Below are 21,515 nucleotides of genomic sequence, written 5' to 3'. Positions count from 1 at the left end.
GCTAGGTGTTAGAAGAGGTCTGATTTTGCTTTTTTGCAGGTGGCTGATCAGCTGTTTTAACACCATATGTTGAAGAGGCTTTCCTTGCTCCATTTTGCATTTCTTGTCTCTTTATCAAATATTGATTGATTGTAAGTCTGAGGGTCATTCTCTGAATATTCAAGTCTATTCCACTGATGTAACAGTCTGTCTTTATTCCAGTACCTTGCTGTATTAATGATTGTTGCTTTGTAGTACAATTTAAAGTTATGGAAAGTGATGCCTCCCATATTCGTTTTCCTAAGTGTTGCTTTACCTGTTTTGGGGTGTTAATTGTTCAGATCAATTTCAGGAGGGTTTGATCCACTTCTTTGAAGAATGTCATAAGTATCTTGAGAAAAACTGCATTAAATCTATGCAATGGCTTGGGGAGTATTGCCATTTTAATGATGTTAATACTACCAAATACACGAGCACGGTATGTATCTCCATTTCCTTGTGTCCTTTATTTCTTTGTTTTGTTTTGGGGCCACACTCATTAATGCTCAGGGGTTACTCCTCTCTATGTGCTCAGAAATCGCTCCTGACTTGGGGAAACCATATGGGATGCCAGGAGATCAAACCACGGTCCGTCCTAGGCTAGCGCTCGCAAGGCAGATGCCTTACCTCTAGTGTCACCACTCTGGCCAATGTCCTTTATTTCTTGAAGCAGTGTTTTATAATTTTCTTTGCATAGGCCTTCACTTCTTTATTTAAATTTACTCCAAGGTATTTGAATTTCTGTGGTGTTATTGTGAATGAGATTTTTTAATGTCTATTTCTTCTCTATCATCATATGTTTATAAGAAAGCCATTGAATCTCGTGTATTAGTTTTGTAGCCTGTCACTTTGCTATATAAATTTATTGTTTCCAGGTGCATTTTGATAGAGTCTTTAGGATTTTCTAAGTCTTTAGGATTTTCCTGTAATCTGCAAACAGTGAGAGCTTAATTTCTTCCTTTCCTATACGGATGCCATTGATATGTTTTACTTGCCTAATTGCTATTTCAAGTATGTCCAGTATTATGTTGAATAGGAGTGGTAAGAGGTAAGAGGGGACAGCTAGGCCCTGTGCCAGAAATGAAAGCCAGGGAAAGGGCTTTCATTTTCCCCCATTGAGTATAACATTTGCCATGGGCTTATGATAATTGGCCTTGACTATACTGAGAAAATTTCCTTCCATTCCCATCTTGTTAAGAGATTTTAATCATAAATGCATATTGAAACTTATTGAAATGCTTTCTTTTTATCCATTGATATTATTATGTAGTCTATATTTTTCTTTTGTTGATACAGTTTATTATATTTATTGACTTGCATATGTTAAACTATCCTTGCATCTCCAGAATTAATACTATTTGGTCATGGTGTATGACTATCTTGATGAGGCATTGTATCCTATTTGCTAGGATTTTCTTAAGGTCCTTTGCTTTTGTGTTCATTAAAGTTATTGGTTTGTAATCTTCTTTTTTGGTGCATATCTCTCTGGTTTTTGGTATAAGGATGCTTTTAGCTTCATAAAAACCAGTGTTTCTGTTTCTTCAATTTCCTGGAAAAGCATGAAATGTATAGACAGTAGATCCTCTTGGAAGGTTTAAAAGAATCTGTTAGTGAATCTATCTGGGCCTGGGCTTTTGTTTTGGGGAAGACTTTTGATTACCATTTTAATTTCCTTAATAGTGATGGGTCTATTGAGATTTGCCAGATCATTGTGGTTCAACCTTAAAAGGTTATAAGAGTCCAGAATATATTCATTTCTTCCACATTCTCATGTTTTATGGCATTAATTTTTTCAAAGTAGTCTCTAATTATACTTTAAATTTCTGTAGTAGCTGTAGTAATCTGCCTGTTTTCATTTCTGATTCAGTTTATTAAGTTTTACTTTCCCTTCAATTCTTTGTGAGTTTTGCTAGTGGTTTATCAATCTTGTTTATTTTTTCAAGAAACCAACTCTTGCTTTCATTGATCTTTTTGATTGCTTTTTGGATTTCCCATTCATTGACTTCTGCTCGAAGCTTTATTATTTTCTTTCATCTCGCTATTTTTGGTTCATTTTGTTGTTCACTTTCCAGCTTTGTAAGCTGTGACATTAAGTTATTTATGTAAGCCTTCTTTCTTCCTGATAGATGCTTGCAAACCTATAAATTTTCCTCTTAGTACAGCTTTTGCTGTGTTCCAGTTTCTGGTAATTTGTATCTTTGTTCTCATTTGGTTCCAGGAATCTTTTGATTTTGTCTTTGACCCACTGGTTGTTCAGTTGTGAGCTGTTTAATTTTCAGGTATTAGAATTTTTCCACTGTGTTTGCTTGATATTAACTCTAATTTCAGTGCATAATAGTCAAAAATGTAGTTTGCTCACTTTCTATAGTCTTGTTTACGTAGGTATGTTTTATGGGCTAGCATGTTGTCTGTTTCGTAAAATGAACCATGGGCATTAGAGAAGAATGTGTATCCAGTTTTCTGGGGGTGGAGAGCCCTTTATGAATCTACTAGGCCAAATTCTTCCATTGCTCCTTTCAGTGCTAGTAACTTTCATAGGTTTCATCCTGCTTGACCTATCAAGTGGTCACAAGGCAGTGCTGAGGATTCCCACTATTATTGTTTTGTTATTAATATCTTCCTTCAAATTTTTCAATAGTTGTTTTAAATCTTTTGCTGGTTCCTCAATGGGTTTGTGTATGTTTAGGAGTGTGACTTCTTCCTGTTGTACATATCCCTTAATTATTTAGAAATGTCCATTTTGTTCCTTATAACATTTTAAGTCTTAAGTATGTGTCATCTGAAATTAGTATGAACACTTCAACATTTTTATTGGAATTGTTTGCTTGAGTTACTGTTTTCCAGCTTTTTTGTTTGAGTCTGTGTTTATTCTGGCTATTCAGATGTTTTTCTTGTAGGCAGCAAAACATTGGATTCAGCTTTTTGATCCATTTTGCCATTGTGTCTCTTAACAGGTGCATTTAGTCAATGGATGTTGAGAGAGATGATTGTCATGGTATTAGTGTCATCTTTTGGTATGAGTTTGGTATATTTTGTGGTCTGATTTATCTTAAACAGATCTTTCAGTTGATACGTTAAGGCTGGCTTTGAGTCTATAAAGTTCCCAATCTGTTGTTTCTGTATGAAGCTGTGTATCCTTCCTTCAAACCTAAATGTAAGTCTGTCTGTGTGAAGTACTCTTGGTGATGTATATGTTTCATTGAGTTTTGTCACTATATACCACCATTGCCTTTGGGCCTTGAAGGTTTCTTGTGACAAGTCTGCAGTAAATGTTAAGGATGCTCCTTTGAATGTAATTTCCCTTTTTGATCTTGCTGTTTTCATTATTCCATCCTATCTATGGAGTTCTTCAATGTTACTAGAATGTGTCTTGGGGTGCTTTTCTTTGGATCTCATTTTGCTGGTACTCTTCAGGTATGTAGGATTTGGTTGCATGTACTCTTTAGCACTGGATGTTTCTCTGTAATGATTTTCTTGATTATTGGAACTTCATGGCGGTTTTCTTCCTCTGTCTCCAGGACTCCAGTGATTCTTATATTGTTTCTGTTGAGTTTATCAAAGACTTTTATTTTTGTCTGTTCTCATTTTTAAGGACTTTTCCCATTGTCCAATCATTTGTTTTGAGGCTCTTTTCCAGTCTCTTCAGTTGTATGGAGTTGTTATGCATCTCATCTTCCAGCTCACTGATTCTGCCTTCCACTACTGTTACTCTGTTGGAGAGGCTTTTAGTGAGATTTTCATTTCACCTACCAACTTTTTCATCCCTGTTATTTCAATATGATGTTTTCTTATTTCTATTCTCAGATCCTCTTGATTTTTATTTGTGGCGCATTCCATTTGTTCCATGCTTTCTTTGAGTTCTATGAACATCTTTCATATTTCTTCTCTAAAGTCTTATCTGAGAGGGTAAATAGGTGGTTGGTCTTTTTTGAGTCATCAAAGCTATCATCTTCATTCTCTAAGCATGGTGGGGCCCTGCACCACCCCCCATAGTCACCGTTGTAATGTGATGTTTTCTATATACTGTGCAGCCCTTCCTTGACTAGGTGGAGTACGTGGCCATGGAGTGAAGTGGAACAGTTGCAATCTACTGGCTCTTTGTTTTTGACTTGGATTCTGTTTCTCATCTGGGCACTGGGGACAACACTTCTGGTTCCAAAAGCACCCAGGTCCCAAAGCCTCTAAGTCTGCTTCCTGCAGACTTGTTGCTGTTGTGCAGGTTCAGCCACTCTTGGTTCCCTGCCTAGACATTTGTTTCTCACCTGGGTGCTCTTCCAAAGACCACTAATTACCACTTGTCTCCTGCCTTATGTCTTGCACCAGATGTAGATGAAGCAGGTCATGTCAGATCCTGGGCAAGTTTGCAATCAGGCTGTGAAGGAAAGTTTATCGTGGTGTGAGAAAGCAGTAGATCAGTGCATATGGATTCAAACCATTAGGGAGCAAATTTGGGAAGATTACTCCTCAAATAGTTTTTAAGAGACACTATTGGTGTGTACAGATTTTTACTAGAAAAATATTTACCACATACCACGCAACAGATATGTTTCATAAACAGTGGTCATTTGATCACTAAAGCTTAGCCAGAGAGCAGATTCTGGAGATTGACCATAGTTAAAGTACCTCCAGTTATTAACCTGAAGGAGAGGGAAAGATCTTGTGTCTGGCCCCTTTAGCACAAGAGAAATTATCAATAGAATGTATTTAAATAACAGTGTGATAGTTGCTAGAGGTAGAATGAGAAAACATATTAAGCTCTCTGGCTGATGCAAGTGAGTCAGATAGATATCCCGTGAAATATATATATGAAGGTTGATGAAATGTAGGTGAGTGATACAATTCTTCAACCAAGATGAAGTTGAAAATAGTGAGTAAAGTGACTTTAGAGATACTCAAGAGATCAAAGTCCTTTAGAAACAAGTGAATGGGAAGGAATTGCATAAAGGAAGGAAATAAGGCAAGATGTCATGACCAGATTTCTGGGCAGTGAACAATGATGGTATCTTATATAGAGATCAGGAACAGTGAAAGAAGGGTGACAATCTGATAGTGAACGTTTGAGATTGAAGTGTTTTATAGCTTTATCCATCTACAGAAATAAATGATATTTGTCTAGAATCCAGAAAATAGGTGGGTGTGTCTGATTTGGAATTATATACTAAGATATTATTTATATAGAGATTATAACCTAAACCAGGAGTGTAAATAATTGTCTATTGGTAAATTTTAGAAGGACAATTTTTTTAAGTTTCTTGCTTTCTGAAATTCAGTTAGAATGTTTAAAACAAAATTTTGAGGCATCATGGAGATAGTTTTGAAGGGGTAGAGTTCATGCATTTTATGTGGGAGGTCCAAGTTTGAGGCCTTTGTTAGCTTGGTGATGTGGGCAGCACCAGAATCAAAACCCAAGTACAGAACTAAGAATTTTCCACCAGCACTGCTGGCAATGACCCAAACAAACAAAAAAAACACAAAAAATTAAATCATACCATTCTGAGTCTGAAACATGAACAGTTTAAAAGCCTAAAAGGATCACATTTAAGTCTCCACAGTGATGGTAGTTTAAGGGACAGGGAAATAAGGGGAATCTCTTTTCAACTTCAATGTTAATTTCTTTAAAAGAGGCTTTGTGTGAGGACAAAATGTTAATTACTAATTCTGGACATTGCAGTGGGAAAAGAACATTGTTGTTTTGTACTCTGGGTCTTTTTTTCCCTTTTAAAAACTCTTAATCTAAAACAAACATTAAAAATCGATCATTGTAAAATGCATTATCATTATAAACAACTAGACTATCACTAACCCATTAAATGTGTTATACTAACTCTGTTGCCTCTCAGAGATCTTTGCTGGGTAAAGTCTTTAATTCAGAGCACTTTTATTTGATCAACATAATTGCACCAAACTTAATATGAAAAGTAGTTATGGCTAGAGCTTGTCCTTATTCTGAAAACCTATTTTATTTCTATTAAAGCTACAGAAGTTCACTCACTTTTGGCCCATTTTATGTTATATAATTTCTGTTAAATTATCCTTATGCTCATTGATTCTTTGTTCTTGCCTGAATCAAATTTACAAAGGAATTTGTTTAAGGTTTTTGCCATATTGGTTATTGTTATCTATTTTTAACATTTCCTTTGTACTCATTCTTTTTAAAATATTTTTATGATGGGGCTGGAGCAGTGGTATGAAGTGGTAAGGCATATGTCTTGCCAGCTCTAGCCTAGGACAGACCAAGGTTCTATCCCCCTACCCCTTGGCGTCCCATATGGTCCTCCAAGCCAGGAGCTATTTCTGAGTGCATAGCCAGGAGTAACTCCTGAGCATCACTGGGTGGTGTGGCCTCCAAAAAAAAATTTTTTTTATGAAAGCACTATGATTTTCAAATATATTCATAGTTAAGTTTTAGGCATATACTACTCCAGTATTAATCCCACCAATAGTGTCCATTTCTCTCCACCAATCTTCCTGGACACAGTTCTAGCCCTCTGCTGAAATTACATCTTTTTCCATCTGCTGAAATTACATCTTTTTCCATGGAGATTATAAAATATAAACTACCGTTTTTTAAATCTTCTCATAGGTCCAGCGTCTGAAATATATATGAATCTGGATCTGATGATTACTATATCTTTTTAGGTATACCCTGGATTTTGTTTGATTTGGGATTTTTCTGCACAATATAGACATCCTGTATAAAGTAATAGAAAATATAAAAAGACTTTAGGGTAGGGGTTTGTCTTAATCTGCTTGGGAGATGGGCTGTATTTAAAGTTTGTAGCTCTCACTCTTGAGATACGTTGTTTGGTTTTTTTTTTTTTTGACTTGGAGGACACACTAGTTGTGCTCAGGAGTTCCTGACTGCATTTAGGAATTACAGGAGTGTTCGGGGAAGATTTAAATTGTGCTGGATTGATCAAACCCAGGTCAGTGGAGAGTTCTCTATTTTCCGTTTTACTTCAGTCACATAGATATGTTGTTAGGGCTATTAGAGCCTTTCATTCCTCCCATAGGCTTGAGGAATAGTATTCTTTTTACATTTGATATTGATACTTTATATGTAAGATTTTATTCATTGTTAGAGTCAATCTTTTTTTTTTTTGGTTTTTGGGCCACACCCGGTAACGCTCAGGGGTTACTCCTGGCTATGTGCTCAGAAGTCACTCCTGGCTTGGGGGACCATATGGGACACCGGGGGATCGAAACGCGGTCCGTCCAAGGTTAGCGCAGGCAAGGCAGGCACCTTACCTTTAGCGCCACCGCCCGGCCCGTTAGAGTCAATCTTAAGATTTAATATTAATTTTATATTTACTGCTTTATTTATATCAACTTCTAGAGACATATACTGTAATTATATTATCACTATTATATTTTAGTTATAATTAAAACTATACTTCTATCATACTTAATGTAATATTGAACTTAATATAATATTTTTATTAATTTATTTAATACTGACACTTTTCATATTAACTAATAGAGGCTTTTTAGTGTTGTAATGCGGCTGTAGGGTTGTTCTCTAATATTCTGATTAATACAGAGCTGATCTAAATTTGGGGGCTGTAGCCTTCAAAGTTGCTTCAGCAATAAAAATTTCTCAATTTTCCATGCCCAGTTGTATTGGGGGGGATGAAGAGTTTTTCATTTCTGTAAATTTTTTTCTTGTTCTTTTTTTGGTTTTTGGGCCACACCCCAGGATGCTCAGGGGATACTCCTGGCTCTGTGCTCAGAAATCACTCCTGGGGGGCTCAGGGGACCATATGGGATGCCAGGCATCAAACTATCCCCAGCTTGTCTATCCCCCCTTGGCTAGATGCAAGGCAAATACCCTATCGCTATGCTATCACGATGGCCCTGCTTTTTACTTGTTCTAAGTATGGAAACTGTCTCTGCAATTCTCTGTCTCTCAGTTGAACCTATAAGTTTGGACATTATTTTGGAAAGTTAACCTTTCAAGGGTTTCCTCTTATCACACTGTTTTTTGTTTTTGTTGCTCACTGAAACAATTTTTCTGTTCACAGAAAAGGCTAGACTAAAATTTTGGATCACCTATCATATTACCAATATGCTAGTTATATTTTCTTCCAGGTTCCAATTTTCCTAATAAAATGCAGAAAGTATCATTTATAGAATATCTAGCCTACATTTTTGTTGGGGAAGTTTATAATTTGAAGAAATCAAAGCTCTGGCTGTTGACCTTACTTCCCTTTTGAACACAGATGTAAGCTCTTTTTCCAAATGAACTAACTACTCAGGACTTAATGTCAGGTAGACAAGCAATACCAACACAAATTCAACTTTGCTGTCAACAGCACAGGTAATTTGATAGTTCTACACAGACCCTATAATATTGCTTGACTTAAGACTTTGAACATGGGGTTTTGCAAGGATCACCTGCCATTATATAATAGAGTGTTGGTATCATCCCTTCTTCATATTTTGCCAAAGTCTATGGTTTGAAACATCTGCAGGAAATTTTCCAATATTAAACATTTATTTTTCTGGGACTGGAGCTATAGCACAGTGGTAGGGCATCTGCCTTACACTCGGCTGACCCTGGGTTTGATCTCTGACATCCCATATAGTCCCCCAAGCCAGGAGCGATTTCTGAGTGCATAGCCAGGAGTAACCCCTGAGCATCACCGGGTGTGGCCCAAAAACAAACAAAAATGTATTTTTCTCCTTTTCATCCAGTTAAGGCACCACTAGTATCTTAATCAGTGGCATTAAATAATTTAACCATCTAGAGGATTACTCAGAATAGAAATTTAAAGTCTCAAATATAAAATCGTTCAAGACAACCTTTGCAACAAACCATATAGAAACAAAAGTAAATATGGGGCCAAAGCGATAGAGCAGTGGTAGGGCCTTTGCCTTGCACGTAGCTGACCCAGGAAGGACCTGGGTTCAGTCCCCAGTGTCCCCCAAAGCCAGGAGCAATTTCTGAGTGCATAGCCAGGAGTAACCCCTGAGCATACTGGGTGTGGCCCAAAACAAAACAAAACAAACAAAAAGAGGTAAATAAGGAATTGACCCCTCCCAGCCTAAGTTTGCCTCAAACTTTGAGCAAGTGAGAAAAACTTTGAAGAAAACTCAAAAATGTTTTTGCCACTAGAGATAATATAGTTTTTCTTCTCTTGTCTATTTCAAGTTTTATAAGTGTTCTCTTTATTTTCTTTATGTGATACATAAATTAGAATACATCCAGTCTCGAGTCATTTTTTATATGCAGCCTGTTTCCTTGGAAATTTACTTCTTAAATATTTAATCAACTAATCGCCATCGTCTCCCACCCTTGCCCTTTAAAAAACTAACAGCTAGTTGATTTCTCTTTAGCTCTTACATGGTTAGAGATAGCTGACCCTTAGTTATAACTTGGGTTTTGTTCTTCAGAGTTAGTTTTTATGAGTACTATTGGGAGATGTTCTTTTTTTTATAACCTTCAAGTTAAAAAAGAGAGTACCTTAAATTCCCTTTAAGTCAAAATACAACTGTTCTATTCTGAAGCTTCCTTTTTAAAAAATAGAACCGAACTCTCATCGGTAGTAATTAATTTTGACAGTGTAGGCTCAGTAGCGATTCACAAACCTGTACTTTGTGCATCAGCATTCCTTATTATTCTAATTAAACTGGAACATTGTGCCCTCGCTAATCATTAATGGGTTTTCATTTTGTAAATGACATTTGAAGAAGTTAAAACAGTGAGTTCATGTGAAGTCCACAGGCTACAGTGTTGAAATTAGCATCACCATAGCAACAGTCTTCCATCATTAGCATTCAGGGCGAAGGGATGTGTTTTGTTGTGTTTTGTTTTCTAAAAAAAAAAAAGAGAAAAAAAATCTTCAAAGGCGAAACCTACTGAAACTCCCTGTATAGTTTGTTTTATGATTTCTCGTGTGTATGTGTACTGGACTATGTCTCTGAATCCAGATAGAGTTTTTTTTTTAATGCAGAGTGAATCACTTCTTTCGAGATTTGTGTTTTCATTAGTATACTAGCTAAATTTCATGATCTTTCTCCAGCTGTACACGTCTGACCTGCTGAGCGGCATTTACTCATTGCCAACCCCACTACTCACCAATAGGTTTCCTACATGGACCAAGAGACTCTATATTCATGAAAATATTCGGTTCCATCTAAAAGCATTATATGCATTCATGATTTTTACACTTAATCTGTGGGAAATAGATTTATGTTGTTATATCCTCTAGTGAACTCATTTAGAAGGAGAATAGAACCATGTTGTAGTTATAGATCAAAAGTTCTTCTCATTCATTTTTATGTGGCATTAAAAAGTGAGTCAAATAGAGACCAATGCTATATCTGCTGAATCTCAAGGGATAGTAACATCTCACTACTAATCTATGGGTATGTGTTATTTGAATTATACTTTTGAGAAAATTTAAAAGCCATCTATCTACCCTCTTTTTGACTTAGTACTAAAACGCAAAAAAGAACACCATATTGACCTACCAGCTGCTTGTAACTCACACCAGTAGTAATTATGAAATTCAAATGAAGTTTAATTTCCCTTTATTATTCACAAATGCCATAGCTCAAATCTCATAGTGTTGCTCTAAGTTTGTGTGTAACCGGGTACTCAGATACTTTTGATTTTCCACATGAATCATCCTTGCCTTTCACATTACATGTAAAAACTTAAATTTTATGTTCCCCTCAGGCCCATAAAGATAAGACTCTACCAGCCTATACTCACAAAATCAAAATAGAACCGTGGGCATGACTTTGAGTTAAGTGTGAATCTCTGTTCTTATCAGTTCGGTTCACATTTGTGATGTTCAGCTTCTAGTCTGTGATGCAACAAGATTGAAATTTTCTGAACTAGGGGCCCTAGAGATAGTACAGAGGTTGAAGCACTTGTGTTGCACTGTTGCTAATCCAGCTTTGATCCCTGGCACTGCAAGTGGTTTCCCAAACACCATCAGGAGTGATCCCTGAGTCCAGAATCAGGAGTAAGTTTTAGTACTGCAAGGCATGGTTCCAACTATTCAGCCCACCCCACTCTACCCCCAAATAATGCTGATCCCTTGATTCTCTCAGCCAATGGACTCCTACCCAATGCTTCTGTGTATTGAAAGGCAGCCACCATCAGAAGCCACATTTTCCAGTATGTCCTTTATGACACTGGGACAATTGAACTCATGTATGAGCACACATATGTATGTTGCTTTATTTAATAACCATGGTTACAGAATTGTTCTTTATTCATTTTCAGCCATAGAATGTATGCTGTCCTTCACCTTGTGTACCATTCCCATCACCAATTCCCTCCAAGCCCCCACAGCTGCCTTGCTCTAGGGCAGACAATTTTCTTCTCTCTCTCGCTCTCTCTCTTTCCTTTTTTGACACTGTGGTATGCAGATTGTTGGAGAGGTGCTTTGCTTGCTTGTTATTTTCTCCACTTTCAGTGCTAAGTTCTTGCCCACCACAATCAGTTCCAACTTTCATTATCCTACTCTAGCTACACTCAAAGCTCTTTGTAGTGAGCTTTCTATATTGAGCTGGACCTTCTGACCTTTGTCTCTATGGTCTATGGGTATTATTACCATATTATTTCTGGTTTTCCTTACATTCCACAAAGGAGTGAGATTAGTCTATGTCTATTACTTTCCCTCTGACTCATTTCACTCAGCATAATAGTCTCCATGTCCAGCCATTTGTAAGCAAATTTCATGACTTCATTTTTCCTAACAGCATAGTATATTTCATTGTGTAGATGTACCACAGTTTCTTTAGCCACTCATCTGTTGTCAAGACCTAGGTTGTTTCCGGATTCTGGCTATTGGGCTGAACATAGGAGTACAGAGGTCATTTTTTTAATATAATTTTTATTTTGATCATAGTGGCTTACATATTGTTGACAATAATATTTATGTACATATTTACATAAAATCAGGGGGGATTCCCATCACCAATTTGTCCTCCCTATACCTCCGCTTTCGTCCTACCTCCCATATCCTCTTCGCTCACCCCCGGGGCTGCTAGAATATGTAGTCCCCTCTGTACCTAGCCTACTACTTAGTAGTCTTGCACCTGTTTGGTCTTGGTGCCTTCCTTATTTCCCCCTCTAACTTAGAGGCAGGACTAGCTAGTTTAAGTTACGTGGTTTTATTTTTGTATTGTTTTTATGTTCCTGGGGTATAACCCTAGGGTTAGTATTGCTGATCATATGGAAAGTCAATTTCTAGCTTTTTGAGGAATATCCAAATCGTTTTCCAAAAAGGCTGGACCAGTCTGCATTTCCACTATCAGTGAATAAGAGTCCTTTTCTCCCAGTATCCACACTAACACTGGTTGTTCTTGTTTGCTTTTTGTTGTTGTTGTTGTTATGTGTGTTAGTCTCTGTGTGGTGAGATGCTATCTCATTGTTGTTTTGATTTGCATCTCCCTGATGATTAGTGGTGTGGAGCATTTTTTCATGCCTTTTGGCCATCTATATTTCTTCATTGAGGGAAATTCTGTTCATTTCTTCTCCCCATATTTTAATGGGGCTAGATGTATTTTTCTTGTAAAGTTCAATCAGTGCCTTATATATCTTAGATATTAATCACTTATCTGATTGGTATTGGGTGATTTCTCCCATTCTTTGGGGAGCCTTTGTATCATACTCACTATTTCCTTTGAAGTGCAGAAGCTTCTGAATAGTCCCATTTGTTTATCTTTGGCTTCCAATTGCTTAGTCAGTGTGTTTCTCCTTTATCTTCAAAGTCATGAAGTATTCTGCCCATGTTTTCCTTTATGTACCTTATGGTTTCAGGTCTTATGCCAAGGTCTTTAATTCATTTTATTTGACCTTTGTGCATTGTGTTAAGGAGAGGTCTGAGTTCATGTTTTTAATTCATGTAGTTAAGCAGTTTTCTTTGCACCACTTGTTGAAGAGGTTTACCTTGTTCCATTTTGTATTTCTTGCTTCTTTATCAAAAATATTGTTTGTAAGCCTGTGTGTCTATCTTTGGATATTCAGCACACATGCATATGTATACATAACCCCGCATCCCATAGTGGGTTCAATATTACACCTAAACATTGCCTAAACCATGACTGTTCATTATTGACCAGAAAAGTAATTGCTGTTTAAATTTTTCATCTGCCAAGACCCCGAGGCAAGCAAACCAATTAGATGTCTTTATTCATAATATGTACTATGTAATGCAATGTAAACTATGTACTATGTAATGTAAACCCATTAGGCAGGTATCTGTGCTTAAAAACTACCTCTGGGGCCAAAGTGATTGTACAATGGGTAGTGCATTTGCCTTGCATGTGACTGAACTGGATTTGTTCCCTGGTATCCTATGGTTCCCAAAGCCTGCCAGGAGTGACTTCTGAGTGCAGAGCCAAGAGTAACCCCTGAGGAGTGTGCCCCCCCAAATGAAAAACTACCTCTATTTTTGTGGTACTAGTGTCTAAGTTTTTTTCTTTCTTTTATTTGGGGGGGTTGGGGTCACACCTGGCGGCACTCAGAAATCGCTCCTGGCAGGCATGGGGGACCACATGGGATACCAGGATTCGAACCACCATCCACCCTGGATCAGCTATGTGCAAGACAAGTGGCCTACCGCTGTGCTATCTCTCTGGCCCTAAGTTTTTTTTTCCTCTTTTTTCTTTTTGTTTGTTAGGCCACACCCAGTGATGCTTGGGATGCCTGAGGATGGAATCATGGTCCATCGTAGGCTAGCGCACGCAAGGCAGACACCTTAAGGCTTGTGCCACCGCTCTGGCCCCAGTTTTTTTCTTAGTAATGAAAATATTCCAAAGTCACCAATGCACTCTGACAGGTCTAATAAAGCCCCAAACTTTTAAAATCCAAAATAAGTAATCTCCAGTGTTGTATCTTCTTTTTTAATATCCTCTTGATTTCTCTAGTAACATAGAATGTCACATATATTCAAAGAAACCACATCAACACAAGTCTGCTGGCATTCACTACGGATCACTCTAGGATGGTGGTCTTGAGATAACATCTGTACCTCTAGTTCTTTTTCAGTCCCTCTTCATTTTAGGTGTATAATATACCACACAGGGCTTAGTTTCCTACAGTGTAAAGAGCATGAGATATATAGTGATACAGTTCTGTTCTGTTACCAGAGACTTGTTTTCAAAGTGCTTCTCTCCTGTTTTCTCTCAATTGATTTTACAAAGTCATTATTAGCATTTATCAGTTTAATATCAGGGGCAGGAAAGTAAATGCAAACTTTAGAGAAGATTAATTTGCTTAAGATGAAGCAACTTTAGAAATAACAAAGGATGTGTTATGACAGAAAGTCAAATGATTAAGAGAAGCTCATGATTGAGAAAGATCCTACTTGACCTCTAGTGCTCTAAGATTTAATCCAATTTAAAGCCATGGCAAACCAGGGTTAAAATACAAGACCTAAAGAATAATGAAAAGCTAGGGACTCTGGTGCCCATAAGTAAAGTCAATCCATTTAGATAAAAAGTGAATTGATTTATCACTCGGCACCAGGAATATAATGAGTAAAATTCATGTGAACTGTGATTGCAGTTATGAGCCCAGTTATTTGTTCCCACTTGTTCACTCTTATTCTTTCACTGAACTCAAAATATTTCTTTGTAACATTAGGACCTGCTTGCCTGCCCTTAGATGGGGTTTAGAAAGATGCCTGTAAAATGGTTTTGTGCAGGAAATCAGTATCTTGACTCACTATAAAGGGAGCAGTAAACAGAGTTTTCTCAGGGGAAGTGCTCAATATACTGCAGGTCTCCATAAAAATCTTTGTGACAAAATTGTCTTTACTGAAGTCATCATCGATTGTATTAAAAAATAGGTTACTGTAGCTTTTTGAAATTGCAGAGTTGGGCCATCTCAGCGACACTTCCAATAGTTGTCTTTTAAACAACCTATAGCCCTCAAGCTATCAGTCTTATTTTTAGAAGCCATACTTATGGATAGTTATAGAATTTATAGAGTATAGTTTAAAGGGCTATTCAATTGTAGGACAATCATCTCGTTTGCTCTTTTTGCAGAGCTAACCTGAAATTCTGTTCTCTTCTGATTCAGGGATGGGATTCCCTATGGTTTCTTGGATAACCCATGTTCCATGTTTAATGCTTTAGGAACATTTTGAACAGCTTCTTCTCATATTTAAATTTTGGTCTATACTCGGGGAAACATAGAAGAGTTAGTTGCCAAATGTTTTAATGACTTCTGTTTTTAAAAGTTCACCATTTGTATTGTTTTTCTCCTACCCCAAATATCTGTTTCTCTTTACTTTAACAATTTGACGTTTAAGGGGCTGGAGTAATAGCACAGCAGATAAGACATTTGTCTTGCATGCAGCTGACCCAGGTTTGATCCCCAGCATCAATATGGTCCGCAGAGCTTACCAGGAGTGATTTCTGAGCACAGAGCCAGGAGTAACCCCTGGGCACCACTGGATGTGAGCAAAATCAACTTTTTAATATAAGTTTTAGGTAATGCAAATGAATCTATTATATTATCAAGGTGAAATTGTTCTTTTAATTTTATTCTCAACATTCATAAAAAGATTTTCCTGTTCTTTGGCTGGTATATAGGCCCATGTTTACTTCTCCCTAAAAAGAGAAGCAAAAATTATTATAATCAGCTGCATATTATCACCAACACACAGTACCAATTCAGAAACATATAAGTCTATTAAAAGCACACTTTAAAATTGTCTCTTATACACACAAATACTCAATTTGAAGTACACTCTACTAAAACATACTTGTACAGTGGACTCTTAATGAGAATCTTCTCAATTCTGTCTATTCTGTCACCCTGACTCCCATATAAGTACTTTATGTTTGAGTTGTGTTTAGGAAAACCTGTCTAACTCATCATAAACCAGACAATGATTTCCTTTCTTCAGTGGTCACTTTCTGCTATTACTCTTCAGTTCACTGAATTGTTCCCGAAGACACTTAAGATGGAAACCTAGTCCTTTAACTTATCTCTGATGGCATGTCTCCACAATGTGTCATCAGCCTGGTATCTCTAGTCAGCTACTAAGACTGCAGAAGTGGTTTTACTCAGTGTGAGAAGATAAAATCATGAAATATAAGAGGAAAAAAATATCTTAGAGATAATCCAAGCTGAACTTTTTATATCTTGCAGATAAGAAAATGAGAAAACTTTCCGGAAGGGAAAAGTAATTTTGGTTAAGGTAGTTTAACTGGACTAGGAAAACAGTTCTCATGATTCCTGGTTCCATGGACTTTCTAAAACATGTTTGTTGGCGTAGAAGATAAACATATAAGTTGGTAATTTACAGATAGTCTCTTTTATTCATGTGTCACTTTAGAAAGTAGCATTGTATCCATTTTATTCTTATATACTCTGAGGGTATGTTTACTCTTTTCACTTTATTCTTACATATCCTGAGGGTTTGAATAGCATAAATGGTTATCCTAGTTTTCACACTTATAAAAACAGACTGAGAAGATTTGATTTACCTAAATCAAATTATACCATGAAGTTAAAGGTAGGAGGACCCAAGTAGCTTTCTCTAAACAAGTGACATTTTGTATTCTTTCACATTAATTCTTGATGGTAACCAACACAAAGAAAAAAATTATGATCATGTCTTTCTCTCCTCTTCAAACCAGATATTCTACTTTTCACCTACACCTTGGGAAAATTCCATGTTATTTTTACTTGCCAGTTTAGCCTTTTTTTGAAGATCAGAACTTTTTTTATTCGTGTACTTACCTGACATGACCATTTGACCTTCAAATATCCAACATTGCTACCAACACTTCTGCCCTGTATCTCACTTTGTTCCCCAATGCATTTCTTTCTCACATGTATCTTATAAAGCAGCAAGCATGGGAAACTTTAGATTTCTGTATAATACAGGGGGAAGAATTCAATATATCTATGGAAAACAACCAGCAGGTGAGGCTGTGACACTATAATTTTAATCTAAGCTGAATACCACATGAAGGTATCTTAGTTCAATAAATGGCTCTGAAAATATAGTGCCATTTCTCCTAAATGCTGTCAGGACAACAACAACAACAAATAATTAGGCAGTACAACTTCAGTAATATGTTATTCTGAATACATTGTTTTTCAAGTGTATTTTCTAATAAGTTGCTCAAATATGATTTTTAATTGAATAACACTTTTGTAAAGCATATAAAGAATATAAGTGGTTAAGTCAGTGTAATCACAACAAAATAAACATACCTCTGTTCACCAATTCACTGCGTTAATAAATATAACAATATTGCCATCATCCCAAAAGAGGATTCTACCTCCATGCCTACATAGTCATCACCCTATGCCATCTACCTTTTCTATCTGAAAAAGAACAGAAGCAAATATGCAAAATGTAAGCAGTTGGTAGGTATAGGTGAATAGTTTGTGGCTATTCTTTTAATTTGGGAGGTGGTAGATTTGAAAGTTCCAAAATAAAGTTAGGATGAAAGACATTATATCCCTAGCACCTCAGGAACCACACCACCTCATCCCAGTACCCACCACCCCAGTGCTCTTACATTTATAACTGCCACTCCTTTATCTGAGGCAGATATCTTTTAATACCATGATAGAGTTTTGCCTTTATTTTGCACTCTGAAATGGAATCATACCATATAAATGTTTGTATCTATTACTCTCATAAACTCTGTTCTTCATTGTTACACGATAACCTGAAGTGAAAATTTATTTGTATTGTGTTTTTTTTATTCTGTTGGTAGTAGATGCTTGGTTTTCTAGTTTGGAAGTATAAGCAACATTATTTGTTTTTCTATATACACATGTATGCAGTTATTTTGGGCACAATAAGTCTATATGTTTAATGAGTAAAATTGACTGTGTTAAGGTTCACCAAATATGAAACTTTATTAATTTTTCAGAATGGTTGTACCAGTTTATATTACCATTAGCAATATACAAAAAGTATAGTTGCTTCACATTTCAATAACTTTTTTGCATTCTCCAATTGAAAATATAGGCATTGCAGAGGTAGATAGTATCATTTTTATTATCTCTTAGTTTCCATTCCCCTGATAACTTATAAAGTTTAATACTCTACATGTAATTATTACTAACCTTTGGTATCTTCTTTCATGAATTATCTATTCACTCTATTTCATTATTTTTGATATGTTGTTTCCCCTTTATATTGATTTGTATGAGTACAGTGTCTGGGTAACATTTCTTTCTTCACTACTATATGTGTTGCAACTATATTTCCCCATTCTTTTTCTGGTTTTCAATAGATAGATCTTAATTTAATATATTATAATATATAAATTTGACTTCATCATATGTTTTTTTTGCCTGGAGATTGTTCCTAGTGGTGCTCAGGAGCAACTCTTAAAATAGACTTATTTACATTATTTTTAAAATTTATATACTTACAGTACTTGCTTCGGCAGCACATATCCTAAAATTGGAACAATACAGAGAAGATTGGCATGGCCCCTGTGCAAGGATGATACATAAATTCATAAAGTGTTACATATTTTAAAAAATAATAAAATTTATATACTTACAAAAAGAGGGAACCAGAGGGATAGCACAGCGGTAGATTTGCCTTGCATGCAGACAGATGGTGGTTCGAATCCCGGCATCCCATATGGTCCCCTGAGCCTGCCAGGAGCAATTTCTGAGAACAGAGCCAGGAGTAAACACTGAGAGCTTCCGAGTGTGACCAAAAAAATTTATATACTTACAAAAAGAGAAATCTATAATTCTTGAAAAAATTCAATTTTTTATTGACTTACAATTTTTAAGGCATGCCCCTTAACCTCTGCTATCTTCTGGTCCCTGCCTGCTTTCTTTTTTTCTGGTATCTTGTTTTGGTGGGTGTTATACTCCAGCAGTACTTGGGTAATTATGTGGTGTTGCAGATGGTTTTGTCATGTGAAACATAATACTCTAGGAGTCTAGTCTAGTCCATTGAACCATCTCTCTTGTCTTGCCTATTTACATTTCTGTCACACTTGCATCTGTGCTCAGGGGCCACTTCTGATGGTGCTGAGGGATTATATATGGTGCTGGGGATTGATCCTGGGATTAATCCAGTATCAACCACATGCAAGGCAAGAGTTATAATATTGATACTGTTTCTTCGGTCCACATGTCAAGGTTTTATATAGTGAAAGATTCTTAGAATATTTTCATTGTTTCCAGAACCTATAGACTTTTGATTGAAATCCTTAAAGTAATTTTCTCAAGGGTGAATTATGATGAAAGATTTTCATGGGAATTCCATTCTAAGAGTACTATTTTCATTTGGTCAGCAGATATTTATAGTCACTATTCTAGACAGGTGGAGATCACAAAGGCGCACAAAGACTGCTGTCTTTGTGTTGAATAGCATGCATCAGTCTAAAAGATCACTCAAATACAAGAACAATCTAACCATGTTCAAGTTGAGTTTATTTGACATGTAATAGCTGTATTTATAGGGTCAAATATAAAGAGCAGAGGAGGAGAAAGATAGATGTGAAATAACAGGGGACAGGGATCAAGAGGATTCAAGTGCCTTGGTGACATTAAGGAAAGAGAGAACTAAATATCCAAACCATGGAGTCAACAACACTGAAATCCTGAGCCCCAAATTTTAACCAAACTTAAAGAGGTGCCTGTTATGGCACCTTTTTAAGACTTATGGGGCTGGGGGAAGAGGTCTTAGGAAAGAGGTGGGAGAAAGATGGACTTGGATAATGGTGGAGGGAGGTTGACACTATTGGTAAGATTGGTGCTGAAACATTTTATGTCTAAAACTCAACTATAAATAACTTTAAAAATAACAATGCTTAAATAAAAATCTAGGGGCCGGAGAGATAGCATGGAGGTAAGGCGTTTGCCTTTCATGCAGGAGGTCATCGGTTCGAATCCCGGCGCCCCATATGGTCCCCTGTGCCTGCCAGGAGCAATTTCTGAGCCTGGAGCCAGGAATAACCCCTGAGCACTGCCAGGTGTGACCCAAAAACAAAAACAAACAAAAAAAAAATAAAAATAAAAATCTAAAAAAAAATTAGGCATCATCACATTACTAACTACCATCACAAAGACATTACCTATTTCTCTTTTTTGTTTGTTTGTTTTTTGGGGGGCCACACTTGGCTGCACTCAGGGATTACTCCTGGCTCTATGCTCAGAAATCACTTCTCAGGCTCAAGGGACCACATAGAATGCTGGGAATCGAACTGGAGTCTGTCTGAGGTTGGCCAAGTACAAGGCAAATGCCCTACTGCTGTGCTATCACTCCAGCCCCTGACATTATCTATTTCTGTGTACCTCTAGGGAAAAGTTGGGAAATTAAGACAAAATAATTAAATAACATTTAAAGTAATCATTATTAGCATTCTGAACAGAATTATATGTAACAAAGTTGTCTGTGTTTCCTGAAAAAAAAACACAGCAAAAATACTTAAAATCCCTTGGTTTGTCTTAATTTGTCTAAGGCAAAACAAAATGAATACATTCTTCAATTCCTTTGTTCTTTCCAGACAAAAGCTACCACATGACTCTGTAAGTCTTCAATTCAAAGGTGTAACCATTATCTTAATAGGAATGTCCTTGGTTATCTGATAAATAGGTGACATCTTACCAACATCCTTTCTTTTAACTGACATAAAATTCACTTAACTATTGACCACCTTTATCTTCGTAAGTAGTAAAGGGAACGAAGGACTTTCTGACTTCTAACTGTCCTGGATCCCAGAACTTTAAAAAATACTAAAGAGATCCATTTCCTTTATTGTTCTAAGTATCTAACACCCAAGACTTAACTAGAGAAGCATATACTTGTCTAAGATGTATAAAGTTTTCTGTTTCAAGAGTGACAAAAACAGCCCTGGTCTTTTTTTGTTTGCTGGTTTGTTTTTGCATTCTGTTACCTGACTCTTTTCCAGATCAAATTGTTACACAGAATCTTATATCTCATTGTCTCTGAAACCATGCTCTTCACTCGTTTCACTTTTTTTCTTCCTCTTCCATAGTTCTCCAATTGCTCTGAAGTAGTTCTCTCACTCTAACTGAGGCTAAATAGCATTGTCACACAAAATCAATAGGCTTGGGAGTCTGCTTACTGGGTTTCATTATGAGAATTGTATGACTCAGATATTTTTTATTTGTTAGGAAGAAACCTTAATCGGTGTTAGTGGTTGAAGTATTGGAAGATTCTTTAACTGGAAATTTTTGAGGTTCAAAAAAGCATTCATTGTGGATTACTTAACTGGTACTGTAAGAGAATTATTTACTATTTGCTCTATCTACACTTACTCATCAAAACCTGGTTAAATAGAAAAACATATAATTAAAAAATTAAATAAACACATAAACAGAATTTGTAGACCTAAATGCATACCAAGATTTTCTGCCATTAACTTTCCCATAATAAGACCTAGTCAGGTCATAAAAATGATTTTATCAAGTGCCTGTTACACAATCTACTTCCCTACAAAATCCAGTTTTTTTTTACTGTTCTTCTTCATTGTGCTTTGCTTTTTTCTAGTTTTGAGCTGCATATATT

The 21,515-nt window shown here is 36.4% G+C and overlaps 1 protein-coding gene and 1 non-coding gene across 2 annotated transcripts in view; both read left to right on the top strand.

Annotated features, from left to right (window-relative positions):
- DMD (dystrophin) overlaps positions 1 to 21,515 on the top strand; it is a 2,686,579-nt gene that overhangs the window by 2,467,790 nt on the left and 197,274 nt on the right. The gene's annotated exons all lie outside the window — the stretch shown is intronic.
- Positions 18,393 to 18,499, top strand: LOC126000259 (U6 spliceosomal RNA). Its single transcript, XR_007492614.1, has one exon. It is a non-coding gene; the product is annotated as a U6 spliceosomal RNA (small nuclear RNA).

The sequence above is a fragment of the Suncus etruscus genome, chromosome X (assembly GCF_024139225.1).
Source record: "Suncus etruscus isolate mSunEtr1 chromosome X, mSunEtr1.pri.cur, whole genome shotgun sequence".
Lineage (NCBI taxonomy): Eukaryota > Metazoa > Chordata > Mammalia > Eulipotyphla > Soricidae > Suncus > Suncus etruscus.
Note: the sequence above shows the minus strand (reverse complement) of the source record. Positions and strands in the feature narration are given on the sequence as shown.